Source organism: Hyla sarda, chromosome 2, assembly GCF_029499605.1.
Source record: "Hyla sarda isolate aHylSar1 chromosome 2, aHylSar1.hap1, whole genome shotgun sequence".
Lineage (NCBI taxonomy): Eukaryota > Metazoa > Chordata > Amphibia > Anura > Hylidae > Hyla > Hyla sarda.
In genome coordinates, this window is record NC_079190.1 from 118,261,821 (window position 1) to 118,280,097 (window position 18,277).

The following is an 18,277-nucleotide window of genomic DNA, read 5'->3' on the forward strand; positions in this document are numbered from 1 at the left end:
TCGTAAACATTTGAAAACGGCGTACAAGAGGGCATGCCAAGCATATAGGAATGCGCTACTTACCTTTACGCGGACAACAGATACATCCAAACAAGTGAGATGCATTGGCACTTACGATGGACATACCGATCAGGTGATGGCAATAATGCGCAGACATTGGCATCTACTCACACGTGATGAGGATCTGGCACGGGTGATTGGAAAATTTCCTGGTATCACCTTTAGGAAAGGCCCCAGCATAAAAGACCAGCTGGTCCATAGCCATTTGGGCATAACAAACACAAGGCAGTGTTGGCTGAGGAATACCACAACAGGTTGTTTCCCCTGTGGGCATTGTAGTTTCTGCCAACAGATTAATGAGACCAAAAAAGTGACAAATCCTGTGGACGGCCACCAATATGAAGTCAGACAGTTTATTAACTGTAGTTCACATAACATCATATATATAGCCCAGTGCCCATGTCCCAAGTGGTACGTGGGCAAGACGACACAGGAATTTCGCAAGCGGATATCGCAACACCTTAGCTCGATTAGGACGAGAAAAGACACACCAGTATCCAGACACATGAGAGCTTTACATGGAGGTCGAGTCAGGGACTCAAGATTTGTGGGTCTATGTCAACTGAAGTTAGGACCACGGAAAGGAGATATTGACAAGTCTCTCCTACGCGAGGAGGCTAAATGGATATGGAAGCTACATAGTCAGGCGCCAAGTGGCCTTAATGAAGGGTTTTCTTTTTCAGCATTTCTGTAGCATTATTTATTTTTTGTTTTTTATTTAATTTTGATCTAGGATTTATTTATGTTACATCCAGATTGTGTCAATTCACAGTCCTAATGGCAATCTATTTAAATAATGGTTATCTATAGTTTACTAGTTGTAATATATTTTTTTATTATTTTCATCATCTCAGACTGAGAGCTTTATATATTCATATCGAGGGTTGGGATTTGTTGATATGTGGCCAGACACAAATAAAGCACTTACCACACTTAAAAATTGGTGTGAAATTGTGGTTACACTCATCTTACACCTATGTCTTCACATTTACCTATCTTTGCACTTATTAATTCTATCACCACTTATCACATATATATATATATATATATTTTATCACTTTACCATACTCACCTTTGCACAGTTGGATTGTTTATTCACTTTATATTCATAAATTATTATTGTATTATTATTATTTATTTACTTTTGCACCTTGGGTATTTATATTATATTTTATTTTATATTTATTCTTATTTTATTTAACTTATTGACATATTCCCAACCTACTTTGAAATTTAATATATTAGCGCTGTACCTTTTATATTCCGCAAGATATGACCCATTATGGTTGTTAGGTATGATGTACTATGGTCATTATAATATTATTTAATATTACTATTAAGGTATTATTTTTATACATACTCCTATGAGAGGTTCCTTTACCTCGCTCCCCCTCTCCACATAAGCGCAGTTGCACTATAGATAGTAGACTGAAATCTAAGTGCAGGAGCATGCGCACTAGCCCCCCTGTAGGCGATACAGTGTCTGAGTGCGGGCGCATGCGCCGACTCATTCGCGGCCGACAGAGGACAAGGTAATACTGAAAAACAGACTGCGCGTGCGCGGTGCACTGTTATGATGCGGAAGAACCCGCTTACGTAGTCCCATCACATGACATATCGGAATGATGAGGGAAGATGAGTTAAGGAGCTCTCTAGGTTCTCCCATTGGTTCCCAAATGGAAGCATTCGGGAAGTGCATCATATCTATTGGATCTTGATTGGAGCAATACTAGAACACTTGTGATAGGCTAGATAGAGATGTCGCTGACTGATGATGATGGGGGAATGGTCTATAAATACCCCCTGCCGCCATTTTGGAGTGATGTTGCCACATATTGCCTCTTGAGAACGCCGTGTGACGGCGAAACATGTAGAGGCGGCAATTTTGTGTTTTAATTAGTGTCACAATTGGGAAGTTTGGGCTTCTGCAGAGCCCTGTACACTGGAAGCCATGTTGCTCCAATAACTATTATCCTCCCATGTGACATTGCATTTTTAATTATCACTTTCTGGAATTGTTACTTTTTAGATATATACTATTAAAAGTTATGTTTTAGGGGGGAGAAAAATTGAGGTGTTTTGCACCCCAGGCTACGGCCTTGGGGTTTGGTTAATTGTATTGTTTTGGCCTCATAGCCCCCTTTTGGGTCATTTTGTAGTTTTTACTCTAGGAGAAAGCAACCAAGGAGAGGAGGACACAATACGGAGGGGATGGTAGGCAAAAACAAAAATAAAAGTGTCACCAAACCATATTTCGTAACGCCATATAGTGTAAACTTTGGACAAATTAAGGGTATCATCAAAAAATACATACCAGTATTGGAATCTGATCCGATACTAAAAGAAATAGTGTCGGAGGGCATAGAAATAGTATCTAAAAAGGGCCCCATCAATAGGCTCAAAAATATCGTCCAGCTTGTTCCAGAGCAACAAATTGTCTAGTAGCAAACATAATTGGCTAAAAACTGTGGGAAACAGAAAATGTGGACATACAAGATGTCTCACGTGTGACCACATGGTGAACACTGACACAGTGACATCTTGCTCCACAGGTAACCTCTATAAATTACGGGACTTCACAAATTGTAACACCAAGGCCATTGTCTATGTAGCCACCTGCACCATCTGCAAGATACAGTATGTAGGTTGTTCTAGCAATTCTCTAAAAATGAGGTTTAGAAAACATGTCTCAGATGCTAAAAGCAATATTACAGGTATGTCGATGTTATCCCGTCATTTTAGGGAGTAACATGGAGGAGATGTGACGGGTCTACGGGTATCTGGGGTAGAAAGGGTTACTTTGGGTCCGAGGGGGGGAGACCTTAGGAATAAGCTTTACAACAGGGAGGCATATTGGATATTCCTCCTTGGTACGAGGCATCCCCTCGGATTAAATAAAAGATTAGATTTAGCTCTCACTTGCCCTTAGACCCCAATAGGTAGTCATGTTTAAATGTAATATTAACATAACTGAGAATGGTATATATACAAATTAATAATTAAAAATAAATAAATAAATAAAAAACAAAAAATATAATACTCAGGTTACTGTTGTTGCAGATGAGTGTCTCTACCTGGCTATTCTCAAAATAAGTTATTAACCTATGATGTAAATGTTTACACTGTTTTTAGAGAAAGTCTATTATAACAACAAACGTTTTGGGCGTACCCAGGTGTGAACATGTTCTAAAAAATTTGTGTTTCCCAATCCGATACTCCAGCACCATGTCTTGTATGAGAACAATTTTACTATGATGTGTGTGGTCATGTGACCGCTTTCTTGTGTATTTTAAGACGTTCATTGTGGTTACCTGTTACCTACGACCAAGCACTCCGGTGCGAAACGCGTCAGCCTTCTGTGTACTGCGTTATGCTGAAATAAAGTTCTGTGCCGGACTATCTTCCTTGTTGCAAATATATATATATATATATATATATATATATATATATATATATACATATATATATATATATATATATATATATATATATATATATAATGCACAGTGCATAACACTTCACACAGTACAATCTATGACAAGTAATAGTCAATTTTACTACCGTAATCTACAATGACACATTGGGCTCAATAATGCAGCTTCCTGGCACAATGCTAGGAGGATGTAAAAAAAATAGCTATAAGCACTAAAGGATAAAAAAGGACTGACCCTTTACCATCGAGTCTGTCAACCTTTGCAGTCAAGGAGTTAAGATGAAACCTTCTGGTGAGCTGCATAGCAGAACCGATTCAATACTCAGTTTGTAGAATTGGTCTCCTGGGGCAGAAAGTCAATGAGCGTTCCATTAGGATGAGGCAGATGTGATAAGAGTTCCAAGGCCTTGCAGCTCCAAATGCAGAGCTTGTTTGTCAATTTATTAAGCTTTGCATGATGTTTATTGCCTCTGTTATTTAGAAAAGAAGAAGGCATGCAATTCCTAGCTGTGCAAAGCCTCAAAAGAGGTGGTTTGGAAATGATTTCTTTACATAAAATGATTGATCAAATGAAAATTGAAGAAGGTTCAATCAATAAAAATACCAAGTTTCAAAGGTTTCAAATGACAGAACCGCTGTGATAACCTTTTAGTGTTAAACAGGATAGTGGGGGCTAAATATAAATCCTTGTTTAAATGTATGGAAGGTCAAATTTTAAAATGTCATGTATAATGGTGCTTTATACTGTATTTGCAGTGGACATTTACTGTATGTTCCAGGAGAGGCCCGACATATATGTTTATCGTTTCCATAGAGCCCCATACCCATATAGACGACAAAAGTGTGTCATATTGGCCTTTGTTCAGGTGACACACATTAGGATATGCTGGATTGAATAGGAAACTTTTGAGCTGTTCAATTGAGCTGGATTCAGTAAAGAAAATGTATACTGCACATGTTCAGTCATCTGAAAGAATCCAATGCCGCAATGGAAGTTTCACTATGGAACTTGTGTAGTGTGCACTGACCAGCAGAATCCCATTGAGATGAATGTGGCCTTGGATAAGTGGGTCAAAGGGGTACTCCACTAGCCAGCCTTCCGAATGTCTAGTTCTGAATGCTGTGTTCGCGTTGCGGGGGTCAGCCACGCCCCCTCGTGCCATTAGACCATGCCCCTCAATGCAAGTCTATGAGAGGGGGTGTGACGGCCACCATGCCCCCTTCCATAGACTTGCATTGAGGGGCATTGGCCTGAATGTGGCCGACCCCCCTCAGCGCACGCACAGTGTTCAGAACAAAAATGTTCTGAATGCAGCCGGTAGGCTGGCCAGTGGAGTACCCCATTAAGGAGAGACACAGACACACACATAAATTAAAGGTCAGGTAGATAGTCAGCAGAACTATGACAGAGTACAGAGCCTGGGAGTGTTCCCAAAATGTGTGCTTAAAGAGAAGCTAACAGCTAGTTCATCCGCACTAAACCCAATATATTGGTTTTAGTGCGGGTGAACAAGCTATCAGTTTCTCTTTAAAGGGGTATTATGGATTATCCTCAGGATAGGCCCCTGCCGATCAGCTGTTCACCAGAGCCATGCTGCCTGTATATACAGAAAAAGGAGTCAAAAGCAGACAGCACTTTCCAATGTGTAGTGGCCATGTTGGGTTACTGCAGCTCAGCTTTTGTTGAGCTTCAGTAACCTATTATAGCCACTATATAGTAGAGAGTTGTGTTATTCTGTTTCTGTTTACTGTGTATGCAGGCAATGCAGCTTTAGGACCAGATAACATATTGCTAGCCTATCATGAGGATTGGCCATTTGTACAAAATCCCCCCCCCCCCCAAAAAAAAAAAACCTAATTTAACCCCTTCCCGCTATAGTACGTATGCATAGGTCCCAGCACCCGACACTGCGCTGGGACGTATGCATACGTTCTAGTGATCTCCTGCACTGCTGCAGGCAGTGCAGGAAATTGGCTGCGGAACCTTGCTATTAATCACAGCCGGAGTCCCGCCACAGCTGCCGGGGCCGGATTGCGCCGCTCCCGGCAGCATTAATCCCATAGATGTCGTGATCAATCATGATCATGGCATCCATGGTGTTGACTAGTGATGAGCGGCATTGGCCATATTCGAATTTGCAATATTTTGTCAATATATAGACAAATATTCATCCTATATTTGCTAGTTTCTCATATTCATTATATTCGCATATTCTCGTATTCAAGGAAGAAAACTTACTATTGGTTGCTAGGGATGTTGTTGATAACCTCTTACAAGTGTATTTGCATAATTCTAATTGGCCCACAAGTTAAAAGAAGGAATATGCGAGTATGCGCATACGCGAATATGGGGCAAAAAAGCGAATATAATATATAATTTAGAATATATAGCGAATATATTCGCAATATTTGCGAATTTGCAATATTCACGATAAAAATTCGAAATGCGAATATTCGCGCCCAACACTAGTGTTGAGAAGGGGAGCGTGTTGACATCCTGTCTGCCTGCTACGGAAGCCTGTGAGATCCAGCCACAGGCTGGATCGCACAGGCTGTACTGTATGCAGCTGATCGGGTCATACTGTGCTGCAGTACAAATGTATTGCAGCATACTATAACCTGTAAAAAGTGTAAAAAATAAAATAAAAAGTTCTTAAATAAAAGTATGAAGTGTAAGAAAAAAAAATACCTTTCCCAAAAAAAGCCCTATATTATCACCAAAAAAAGATCAAAAACTCAAATCATATACATAATAGGTATTGCCACGTCCATAATGACATGTACTATGAAACAATAATGTAAATGATCCCGTATGGTGAACGCCTTGTAAAAAAAAAAAAACGCAAAATTCGCAAATTTTGGTACAAATAGCGGAATAAAAAAGATCAAAAGGTAGCACGTATCGCAAAAATGATACCAATGAAAAGTTCAGCTCATCTCGCAAAAAATAGGCCTTTACTCAATGGGGTTATAAAATAAAAAAGTTACGGCTGTTGGAAAATGAATGGCAGAAAAATAATTATGCTCAGAAAAGGAAAAAGAAAATAGAAAGCTATATAAAATGGGTATCGCCATAATCGTACTGACCCAGAGAATAAATATTACATCACTTTTACCGCACAGTGTAACAAATTTTATGTTCCCTGTATAGAATGGAGCTCAGGTTCATAAATATTTATGAAAGAGGAGTTACACAGGACCGAGCTGGGTGGGCAGAAAAGTGCACCAAGGGTCTGGAAACACCCCCCAATTCACCCATGCACTTTATTTGCATATTTGGGTTCTGGGGCATAATTTGGGAACTGAGCCATGTAGAAAAAAAAGGTAAACATCATTGGAATCAACATCACTCGCACTGTTACCCCGTACCAACAGGTTACTGTAGGTGAAGATGGTTACAGATTCCCTTTAAGGCCTTATATATCATAGCATAGCTGCAGTGTAGCTATAGGGTTGAAAAGACCAGACATAGTTTTATTTGTTGGACAGAACAGCATGGCAGATTGCATTATTTTATTCCACAAATAAAATGTATACCACTGTGAAACTGATCAAATGTGGTCACAAACAGACTTGCAGTTAAAAAGGTACTCCGCTGGAAAACATTTTTTTTTTTTTTTTTTAAATCAACTGGTGCCAGAAAGTTAAACAGATTTGTAAATGACTTCTATTTAAAAATCTTAATCCTTCCAGCACTTATCAGCTGCTGTATACTACCTGCAAATTGTTTTCTTTTTGAATTTCCTTTCTGCCTGACCACAGTGCTCTCTGCTGACACCTCTGTCCATTTTAGGAACTGTCCAGAGTGGGAGCAAATCCATATAGCACACCTATCCTGCTCTGGACAGTTCTTGACATGGACAGACAGACACCTCTGAAGGTATCCACATCTATGGAAGGCGCTGAGATCACTCCCGGAGCATTTGCATGGTCCGGAATAAGACAGAACAACGAAAAGACAAAAAACAATCAAGTGCTCAGAAGACCATTCAAGGTTAAATCAATAAGCTTCATATAATTGGCTCCACTTACTTCACTGTGGGGGGATGTGGATAATTCAACACTTCCCCCCTCCCGGTAGCCTGTAATCCTCCAGTCACAGTACTCCCATATATGGCACAATGAATGATGTCCACAGGAGTTATTTGGTTCAAGGTTATTTGCAACGCGTTTCCAGGTTATAAAATGTACCTCCTTTGTCAGGCATACTATATTCTGAACAAATATTAACTTAAATATCATTCTACCCACCCACTGGCATCTCCTTCCTGCTTCCCTTCCGACGCTATAGCTGAGATTCGCCCACTTCCAGTCCAGGCCGAGTCACATGATCCTCTATGCGTTCCAGTGACGTCACATCCCGTCTCGGGTGGATCGTTTGCCATCTTGGCACCAGTTTGAATGAAGAAGGAGCTGCCTTAGGGAATAGACTACATTATGACATATATTTACTATAAAATCATATATATATATATATATATATATATATATATATATATACCGTATTTATCGGCGTATAACACACACTTTTTAGGCTAAAATTAGCCTAAAGTCTATGTGCGTGTTATACGCCGATACACCACCAGGAAAGGCAGGGGGAGAGAGGCCATCGCTGCCCGCTTCTCTCCCCCTGCCTTTCCTGGGGTCTAGAGCCCTGCTGCCGGCCCTTCTCTCCCCCTGGCTATCGGCGCCGCTGCCCGTTCTGTCCCCCTGACTATCGGTGCCGGCGACGATAGCCAGGGGTAGAGAAGCGCGCCGACAGCCAGGGGGAGAGAAGGGACAGCGGCACCCATTGCCGGCGCCGCTGCCCCGTTGCCTCCCCCATCCCCGATGCGTCCCCTGCGTCGTTGCTATGCACGGCGCGGCGCACTGACGTCATGCGCCGCGCCGTGCATCGCATAGCAACGACGCAGGGGACGCACGCCGGAGGCCTGCAGCAGCGCGGACCCGACCCCGGCAACAGGTAATTAAGCAACAGGGGATGGGGGGAGGCAACGGGGCAGCGGTGCCGGCAATGGGTGCCGCTGCCCCTTCTCTCCCCCTGGCTGTCGGCGCCGCTTCTCTCCCCCTGGCTATCGGCGCCGGCAATGGGGCGCTGGCACCGATAGTCAGGGGGACAGAACGGGCAGCGGCGCCGATAGCCAGGGGGAGAGAAGGGCCGGCAGCAGGGCTCTAGACCCCAGGAAAGGCAGGGGGAGAGAAGCGGGCAGCGACGGCCTCTCTCCCCCTGCCTTTCCTGGGGGTGTATTGGGGTATACACACGCACCCTCATTTTACCATGGATATTTGGGTAAAAAACTTTTTTTACCCAAATATCCTTGGTAAAATGAGGGTGCGTGTTATAGGCCGGTGCGTGGTATACCCCGATAAATACGGTATATAGGAAGGTACCATATCATTATATACTTGTATAACTGTTAAAAAAATTATCATTAAAATATGGGGTATTAGCCGTTAATAAATTAATACATACTGTATAAATACCAATAAATATATATAAAAAAAATTGCAACATATTCAATTTAAAAATCCAAAACAAGATTACGATGAAAAATCGCTACCTTTTGCCTTTGATTTCTGAACTTTTTGATCATTTACGTGGACCCAGAATCTTCTCTAACTTGGATACCTTGTCATGCCTTTTGGTCTCTGCAATGCCCCCGCTGTATTCCAGGAATTCGTTAATGACATCTTAGAGATCTGCATACCTGTGTTGTCGTCAACCTGGATGATATTCTGATTTTGTCTCCCAACTTGGAGGCTCATCGTTTCCATGTCCGTCTGGTCCTTCAGCATCTCCGGAAGAATCATCTGTATGCCAAGCTTGATAAATGCCTCTTTGAGAGAGCAAGTCTTCCATTTCTTCGATACATAGTCTCCCACCAAGGTCTGCAGATGGATCCTGCCAAGCATTCTGCAGTACTGGACTGGCCATGTCCTTCTGGTCTACGGCTATTCAACAATTTTTGGGGTTTGCCAATTACTACCGTCAATTCATTCCACATTTTTCTTCCTTGGTTGCCCCAATTGTAGCCCTCACCAAAAAGAACTGCAACCCCAAGAACTGGTCTCCTGAGGTTCAGTAAGCCTTCACTCGGTTAAAATCTGCCTTCACTTCACCTGTTCTCTCAAGACCTGACCCTGAAAAGCCGTTCTTTTTGGAGGTATGTAGGTGCATCTTCCGTAGGAGCTGGTGCAGTTTTAACTCTGAAAACCTCCAAGGGCAAGAATATGACCTGTGGTTTTTCTCCAAGACCTTTTCACCAGCGGAGAGGAATTACTCTATTGGCAATCGGGAACTCCTCGCTATAAAACTTGCCTTAGAAGAATGGCGTCATATTTTGGAGGGTTCTACTCATCCAGTCAGCATCTTTACGGATCACAAGAACCTTTTGTATCTTCAGTCAGCTCAATGTCTGAATCCTTGCCAGGCAAGATGGTCGCTCTTCTTTTCCAGGTTCAGTTTTTTTATTCATTTCCGTCCTGCCGACAAGAACATTAGAGCCGATGCACTCTCCAGGTCCTCAGATGTGGTTGGACAAGATTCCACTCCTCGTCATATTATTCCAGCTGAGTGTTTGGTTCCTGTAGCACCTGCAGTCCTCTAGCAAGCTCCATCTGGAAGATTCTTCATACCACCTCTATTGAGATGCAGAGTGCTGAGTTGGAGTCATTCTTCCTTGGTAGCTGGCCATTTCGGTGTGCGGAAGTCTTTTCAATTGATCTCTCGGCATTATTGGTGGCCCACCCTCAAACGAGATGTCTCAGACTTTGTCAGTTCCTGTGCTACCTGTGCTCGAGACAAGACTCCTCGGAAGAGACCTGCTGGCCTTCTACAGCCTCTTCCTGTTCCGGAAATTCCTTGGTCGCATATCACTAGGGATTTTATCACCGATCTGCCCCCATCCTATAACAATACTGGGTGGTGTTCGATCGGTTTTCCAAGATGGCTCATTTTATTCCATTGCCCAGTTTACCATCTGCCTCGGAACTGGCCAAACACTTCCTTTAGCATATCTTCCGCTTACATCGCCTCCCGTCTCACATCGTCTCAGACCCTGGGGTGCAATTTTTCTCTAAGTTCTGGTGAGCTTTATGCTCTTGTCTAAAAATCAAGTTGGATTTCTCATCTTCCTATCACCCGCAATCCAATGGGCAAGTCAAGAGAGTAAATTAAGTTCTGGGAGAATTTCTCACTTTGTTGCGGCCCGACAGGACGATCTTTTACCCTGGGCGGAATTCTCCTACAATCATAGAGACTCTGAGGCCACAAAGTCTTCTTCATTTTTTGTTGTCTACGGTCTTCATCCTTGTCCTCCTCTTCCTCTTCTAGTCTCCTCTGGTGTGCAAGCCATTGATGAACTAGTTTGGGATTTCACGTCCATCTGGCAACAGATTCAGCATAAGGTCTGGTTATTCTCCAAATACAGTGGTCCCTCAACATACGATGGTAAACTGTTCCAAAGGGACCATCATTTGTTGAAACCATCATATGTTGAGGGATCCGTGCAATGTAAAGTATAGGACAGTGGTCTACCACCTGCGGACCTCCAGATGTTGCAAAACTACAACACCCAGCCAACGGCTGTCCGTGCATGCTGGGTGTTGTAGTTTTGCAACATCTGGAGGTCCGCAGGTGGTAGACTACTGTTAGAGAGAGTTGTACTCAACTGTCCCCGCCGCTCAGGACCGTCAGCGCCCGTCACCGCTGCCTGGGATGTCGGACGGCCATCGCTGTCACCGCATCCCGGAGGTGTCCCCGACGCTCCAGCAAGGCCTCTGTTTCCCCGGCAACTGCACTCTCCGTCGCCGCCATCACGTCGCTACTCACTCCGCTCCTATTGGATGACGGGACGGCGTGTGCAGCGACGTGATGACGTCGATGGAGAGCACAGACGATGCAGAGGATCCCAAAGAGGACACGCCGGAGCCCCGAGGACAGGTGAGCGACCATCACCGGAGCTCACGGGGCACCGTAAACGGCTAACCGGCGGCAGCTGAAGCAGTCAGCGCTGCCGGATAGCCGTTTATGCGATGGCCCCGACATAAAAAAGCATCGTATGTTGATGCTGCCTTCAACATGCGATGGCCTCTGAGAGGCCATTGCATGTTGAAATTATCGTATGCCGGGGCCATCATATGTCGAGGGGTCATGGTATATCCGTTTTAAGACTCCCAGCTACAAGTTGGGACCTCGTTTTCTGGGACCGTTTGAGGTTTTACAAAAGATTAATCCGGTCTCCTATAAACTTCGTCTGCCTTCTTTCCTACGCATTCCGAATTCTTTCCATGTCTCCCTTCTCAAGCCAGTTGTGATCAATCGGTTCTCGCAAAAGTCTGTTGTTTCCATTCCTGTTTCAGGTTCTTCTGGCGTCTACGAGGTCAAAGAAATCTTAGCTTCAAAAACTGTAAGGGAGACGTTATTTTTTGGTGGACTGGGAAGGGTTCGGTCCAGAGGAGAGATCTTGGGACGCGCCCGCATGTGAACCCCGGACTGCCGCTTACGTTCCGCCCAGTCTGGATCTTCCCCTCACGTTGCAGGGCGCGCTCGCTTGCGAGCCCCGCTCTGTTCCTCTTCTCCTACGCCCTCCTAGGGTGCGCACGTGCCGGCTTTTCTGAATTTAAATGGCCAGTGCACCAATAATTGGTGCTTGTCCCAAACCAATCCTATTTAGTTCTGGCACTTTCTTCTGTTCCCTGCCAGATCTTTGTGCCCTAGTTGCCAAGAGACAGCGTATATTTGTGTCTTGCCTTGCATCTGCTCCTTTGTTACGTATATTGACCTTGCTCCCATGCCGCCTGCCTTCTGACCTCCTGCTACATGACCTGACCTTGCTTCATTGCTGCCTGTCCTGACCTCCTGCCATTCCTGACTACATCTGTGCCTCATCCTTCCTGTGCCACTTTATACCTCAGCTGCCTGTGGGGACGAGTCGTATCAGGGGTAGCGACCTGGGTGACGCCTGCTGACCTGGGTGACGCGGCACCTTAGACTCCGCTCCCTGGTACGACCCAAGCCATCTTCCTCAACAGGTCAGTAGATCCACCTAACCACCAGCCGTTACAGATGTCTATGTAGGTTCACTTATTATAAATATGTAAGCAACATTTACATCTATTTATACCACATTTATTTACACCCTTAACACATTTTTGTTCTCTATCCACTTGTCCACTATACTTGTCGTGGTATAGAAGGGGCTATAAGTTTTTTTTTTGTGTTTTGGTCTTTCTAAAAACACATTTTGGGCATTTTGGGGCCACTTTTCCCAAAATAGGGTCCCCTGTTGCCAGGTTCCAATGATTCTTAATAATTTACTTAATCACATGATGTGAAGTGTTATACCTAGTGAGGAATGCTAGGTCAAAGACCTCAGTATTATCGTCCATAATTTCCTTCCATTGGTGTTTATCCAAAAATTCATATTGTGTTAGTTTCTCAATTTTTTTCTCTTGCTCCATCTATTAGAGTTTTGGGATACTCTTTTTGTTTAAATCGATCTTCTAGGATACTTTGCTCCTCTACTCCAGAATGTAGAGAACAGCTGTTGCGCTTAATTCTCCTCATTTGTCCAAATGGAATATTCTTTTTCCAACTACCAAAATCCAGGTAGCTGTTTGCATCCACCTCCTTAAAAAAGGTAGCGGTATGCAAACAACCATCCTGAATATAGATGTTTAAATCCAAATATTCAATGTTGGTGGGACTAACATGAGACGTAAACTGTAAGCCCCAGGTGTTATTGTTTAACTCACTGATTAATTCTACAAGAGAATTTTCATCACCCTTCCATATTAGAATAATATCATTTAAAATTCTCCTATAGAATATGATCCGAGGGTCCCGAATATCCCGTTCAAATGCTCCTATGTACAGGTTTACTCAGCATGGGGCGAATTTCGTCCCCATTGCTGTACCACAAACCTGTACGTAGTAGTCATTATTGTAAATGAAATAATTATGTACCAGAGTAAACTTAATCGCTTCCAAAATGAAGTTTCTATGGGCAAGGGGCATCAAAGGATCCTTCTCAAAAAAAAGACTGCACTGCTGTAATGCCTTTATCATGTGGTATATTACTGTATATAGAGAAGCAACATCCAACATTGCCCATAAATAATTGTCTTCCCAAGTTATCCCATTTAGAACAGACAATAAATGTCCTGTATCCTTGAGATAGGCTGGTAGGGTAAGTACACATTTTTGTAGTTGATGGTCAATATACTCAGATTAATTACCATGCTAGCTACAATGGGTCACCCTGGTGGTCTTTTACTGTCTTTATGCACCTTAGTCAAGTACAGTGGTCCCTCAACATAAAATGGTAATTGGTTCCAAATGAACCATCGTTACTTGAATTTATCGTATGTTGAGGGATCCGTGCAATAATAAAAGACAAAGTTATACTAATGTGTCCCCACTGCTCCAGACCGTCACCGCTGCCCTTGAAGGTCGCTCTCCATCGCCGTCATCATGTTGCCACGCTCGCCGCCCCTATTGGATGATGGGACGGCGTGTGCAGTGACATGATGACGATGAAGGAGAGTGACAGCTATGCAACAAAGCATGAAGAGGACCGTCCGGAGTCCGGGAACAGATGAGTGACACTCACAGGGGCACACAGAGCACATTAAACGGCTATCCAGCGGCAGCTGAAGCAGTCTGCGTTTCCGGATAGCCGTTTATGCGATGGCCCCAACCTACAAAAGCATCGTATGTTGATACTGCCTTCAACATACGATGGACTCTGAGAGGCCATCGTATGTTGAAATGATCGTATGTCGGGGCCATCATAAGTCGGGGGATCACTGTAGTAAAAATATGGTACATTAGGGTTTAGGTTATATATATATATATATATTTTTTTTTTTTTCCTCTTTGTAGAAGACAATTATCATCCAAGGACTAATCCAAAAGGACTTTTAATCTACTGTTGTATAAATTTGTGGGATTGTAGCTCAATTTTTTTATAATATTTAGTGTGTGATAGGATTCTACAGGCTTCTAGGTGATAATCATCACCACCACTCCTCCGCCTTCATTGGCTGGTTTTATTACTATATTTTTATTCTCAGTAAGTGCTTTCAAAACCAGTTGTGTTCGGTTTAAATTAGCCATATACCTATGTTTTTCCCTTTTCTGAAATATATCTCTAAAACATTCAAGAACTATATTGTAAAGTTTCCAGAAATGGACCTCTGCTTTAAAGAGGTTAAAATGTAGAGCGAGGTTTAAGATTAGTGGGGATGGGATGACAAAGAATATTATCAGCTAGCTCTTCAACATTTACAAACATTGTATCTTCACAATCTTCATATGTTATGATGGGTATATTGCCTGGGGTTTCACTTCAATCCCATTGGTGGAATGAATATCCACTGTTACCTTTATAACATTATGTGGATCGGGATCCGAAGGGAGTATAACAACCTCGTTAGTGTGGTCTATTGGCCATGTGTCCATCCCCGAGTCTAAACTATTTTCTAATGGTTTTTCACTTATTAATGCTTCTTTGTAGGTCTTTGGTTTAATCAAAGGTTTTCTATATTTACTAGGGGTGTGAATCGCCAAGAATTTGGCGATTCGATTCGAATCGCGATACCAGTGTGGCGATTCGATATATCCCGATATATCGCGATACCGTCTAGGTGACGATACATCGCGATATATCGCCCACCTGGGAGCATTCATAGATCCCAATAGACGCCGCTGTCAGCTTTGACAGCGGCGATCTAGTACTCCGGTGCTCACTTTTCTCATGTTATCCCGTCCGGGCTGCAAAATAAAATAAAACGCACTTTATCTTACCTGCCAACGAGCCCGCGGAGCTCCGGTACAGGTGTTCGGTCCCCGGGCTGTATTCTTCTTATTTCCTGTTAGTCCGGCACGTCACATGGAGCTTCAGCCTATCACCAGCGGAGGCGGGACATCGCTGCGGCCAGTGATAGGCTGAAGCTCCATGTGACGTGCCGGACTAACAGGAAGTAAGAAGAATACAGCCCGGGGACCGAACACCTGTACCGGAGTGTACCGGAGCTCCGCGGGCTCGTTGGCAGGTAAGATAAAGTGCGTTTTATTAAAAATTCCACATCCCTAAAAGAATCGATTCAAAAATATTTTGAATCGATTCTGTATCGGCAAATGAAAAATCGCGATTATCGCGAGAATCGATTTTTTCTTACATCCCTAATATTTACTGTATTTGCTGTTGTAGAAGACTCTTGCCCCATTGTGGCATTGGGATCTTGGTTCCCCATCAGTCTAGGGAGCCTTGGGATTGGGGCAAGTTTCCTCCAAAACAGGACTTACAGGTTCAATAATTATGGTTAAATCATTATTCAGATCCTTACTTATCCTAGGGTAATTAGGTGTACCCCTATGTCTAAAAGGTCTCATTGTGTAATAGTTATTAGATGGTTGGTCAGGTACCTTTTTTACAGGTTGGAACCCCTTTTCCAATTGGTTGGTATTTAATCTGTATATATCTAGACCTCTTTGTTTGTTTTTGTGGAGTATTAGCTCTCTAATTAATTTCCGCATTTTCCTCTTAATAATAATATTTTCCCAGTTTTTAATTAGGGAAGATGTAACATGGTTATTTTCTCCAGAATGGAGAATAGATATAAGTTTTGTAATAACAACGTTCATAAGTTCTTTTCTTTTTTTCTATTAGTTTGTCAATCATTAAATTGGAAAAGGTGTCCATCATGTCAGCAGAGTGCATTTGTAGTCAGAAAGAAAGGAAATAAAAAAAAAAAGGAACCTCCTCTGTAGTATACAGCAGCTGAAAAGTACTGGAAGGATTAAGGATTTTTAAATAGAAGTCATTTACAAATTTGTTTAACATTCTGGCACCAGTTGATTTAAAAGTAAATATTTTCCAGTGCAGTACCCCTTTAAATTAATAAATATCAGGTCTTAATGAGGATTTAACAAAATCCAAGTGCTCTTAACATCTACCCTGTGGCACATATCCTGGTGTTAAGTTGTTGCAGTCTGCTTCAAATAGTGCTGTGAACTCTGCCTTTCCTTCACATTGTTTTGTTAACAGGGTGCCCGGTGCCAATTGGACTAATTCTGGTTTTAGAAAAAATGACAAACACTGGGAAGTCACCCAAGGCTGCTATGGCAAAGCATTGAACAGTGTATGCAATCCAAGGATTGTATGTAATAGTCCCCTATGGGTACTAAAAAATAGTGTAAAAAAATTTTTTTTTTTTAAGTTACCGTAATGAATGTGAATTAACCCCTTCCCTAATAAAAGTTTGAATCACCCTCCTTTTCCGATAAAAAAACAACATACATAAACATAAATACACATAAACATATGTGGAATCGCCACGTGCATAAATATCCGAGCTATAAAAATATAATGTTAATTAAACCGCATGGTCAATGGCATATACATAAAAACTACCAAAGTCCAAAATTGCATATTTTTGGTCACTTTTTATACCCTAAAAAATGTATAAAAAGCGATCAAGAAGTCCCATCAAAACAAAAATGGTACTGATAAAAACTACAAATCACAGTGCAAAAAATGAGCTCTCATACAACCTCATATATTGAAAAATAAAAAAGTTATAGGGGCCAGAATAGGAAAATGTTAAACGTACAAATTTTTGTGCAATTTTTTAACAAAAGTAAAACAAAATCAAACCTATATTACTTGAGTATCATTTTAATAATATGGACCTACAAAATAAAGATAAGGTGTCATTGTTACCAAAAAGTGCACTGCGTAGAAACGGAAGCTGCCAAAAATGACAAAATAGCGTTTTTTTTTCAATTTTGTCCCACAAACAATTTTTGGGGGTTTTGCCATAGATTTTGTGGTGAAATGATTGATGTCATTACAAAGTAAAATTGGTAGCACAGAAACAAGCCCTTATATGGATATGTTGATGGAAAACGTTATGATTTTTAGAAGGTATATTACGGTTTTAGATCCAGTCACAAAACTGGATACGGGGCAGAAATTAGCTGACCGGAGTCACTGTTTGACCCTGGTCGACTCATTACAGTGAATGGATTTCAGTACCGATCGGCTGGGGTACGGAAGCGCCCGGCTTTCCCCTCCCCCAGCCGAATCCGGCAGCCGTAGGCTGCAATCGTGATGTGAATTCAGCCTTATTTAGGAAGAGACTGAAAGATCAATGCTACCTATTCAATAGACATTGAGATGGACAATGAACAATGGAAGCTATCCCCATTATAGACTTTATGGGGGAGATTTATCAAAACCCTTTCAGAGGCCTTTTTATAAATGAAAGAAGCAATCTGATTGGTCGCTTTGGACAACTCAGAAACTTTTCCTCTGGACAGGTTTGGATAAATATTCCCCTATATGATTTACTTACTCCATTAATCCACTGACTGCACTCACAAGTAAAAATAAGTACACTAATAAATAAGGGTGTGTTTACACATTCAAGTTTTTAATTGAAATGATTAAATACAAAGCCAGGAATGGATTTGAAATTAGAAGTCTCAGTTTCATTCATATGACATATTTAATATTTGCAACTAATCTGTCTGTGTCAAAAATAGAAAGTAATTTACAGGAAAAACGACAGTACTATAAGAACTACAGTACTATAAACATTTGGTTATGTATACCAACAAACCTAATTGACTGATTCCTACAACCACAAGTAAACATGTAGAATCAGAGGTAAATAGCTGTGTTTATTTATTTAAAAAAATGTTTTCAAATTTTTCACTTTGGCCAACTTAATTGTACAAAAGCTGTATTTAAAGGAAACATGTCAGCTATATTTGCT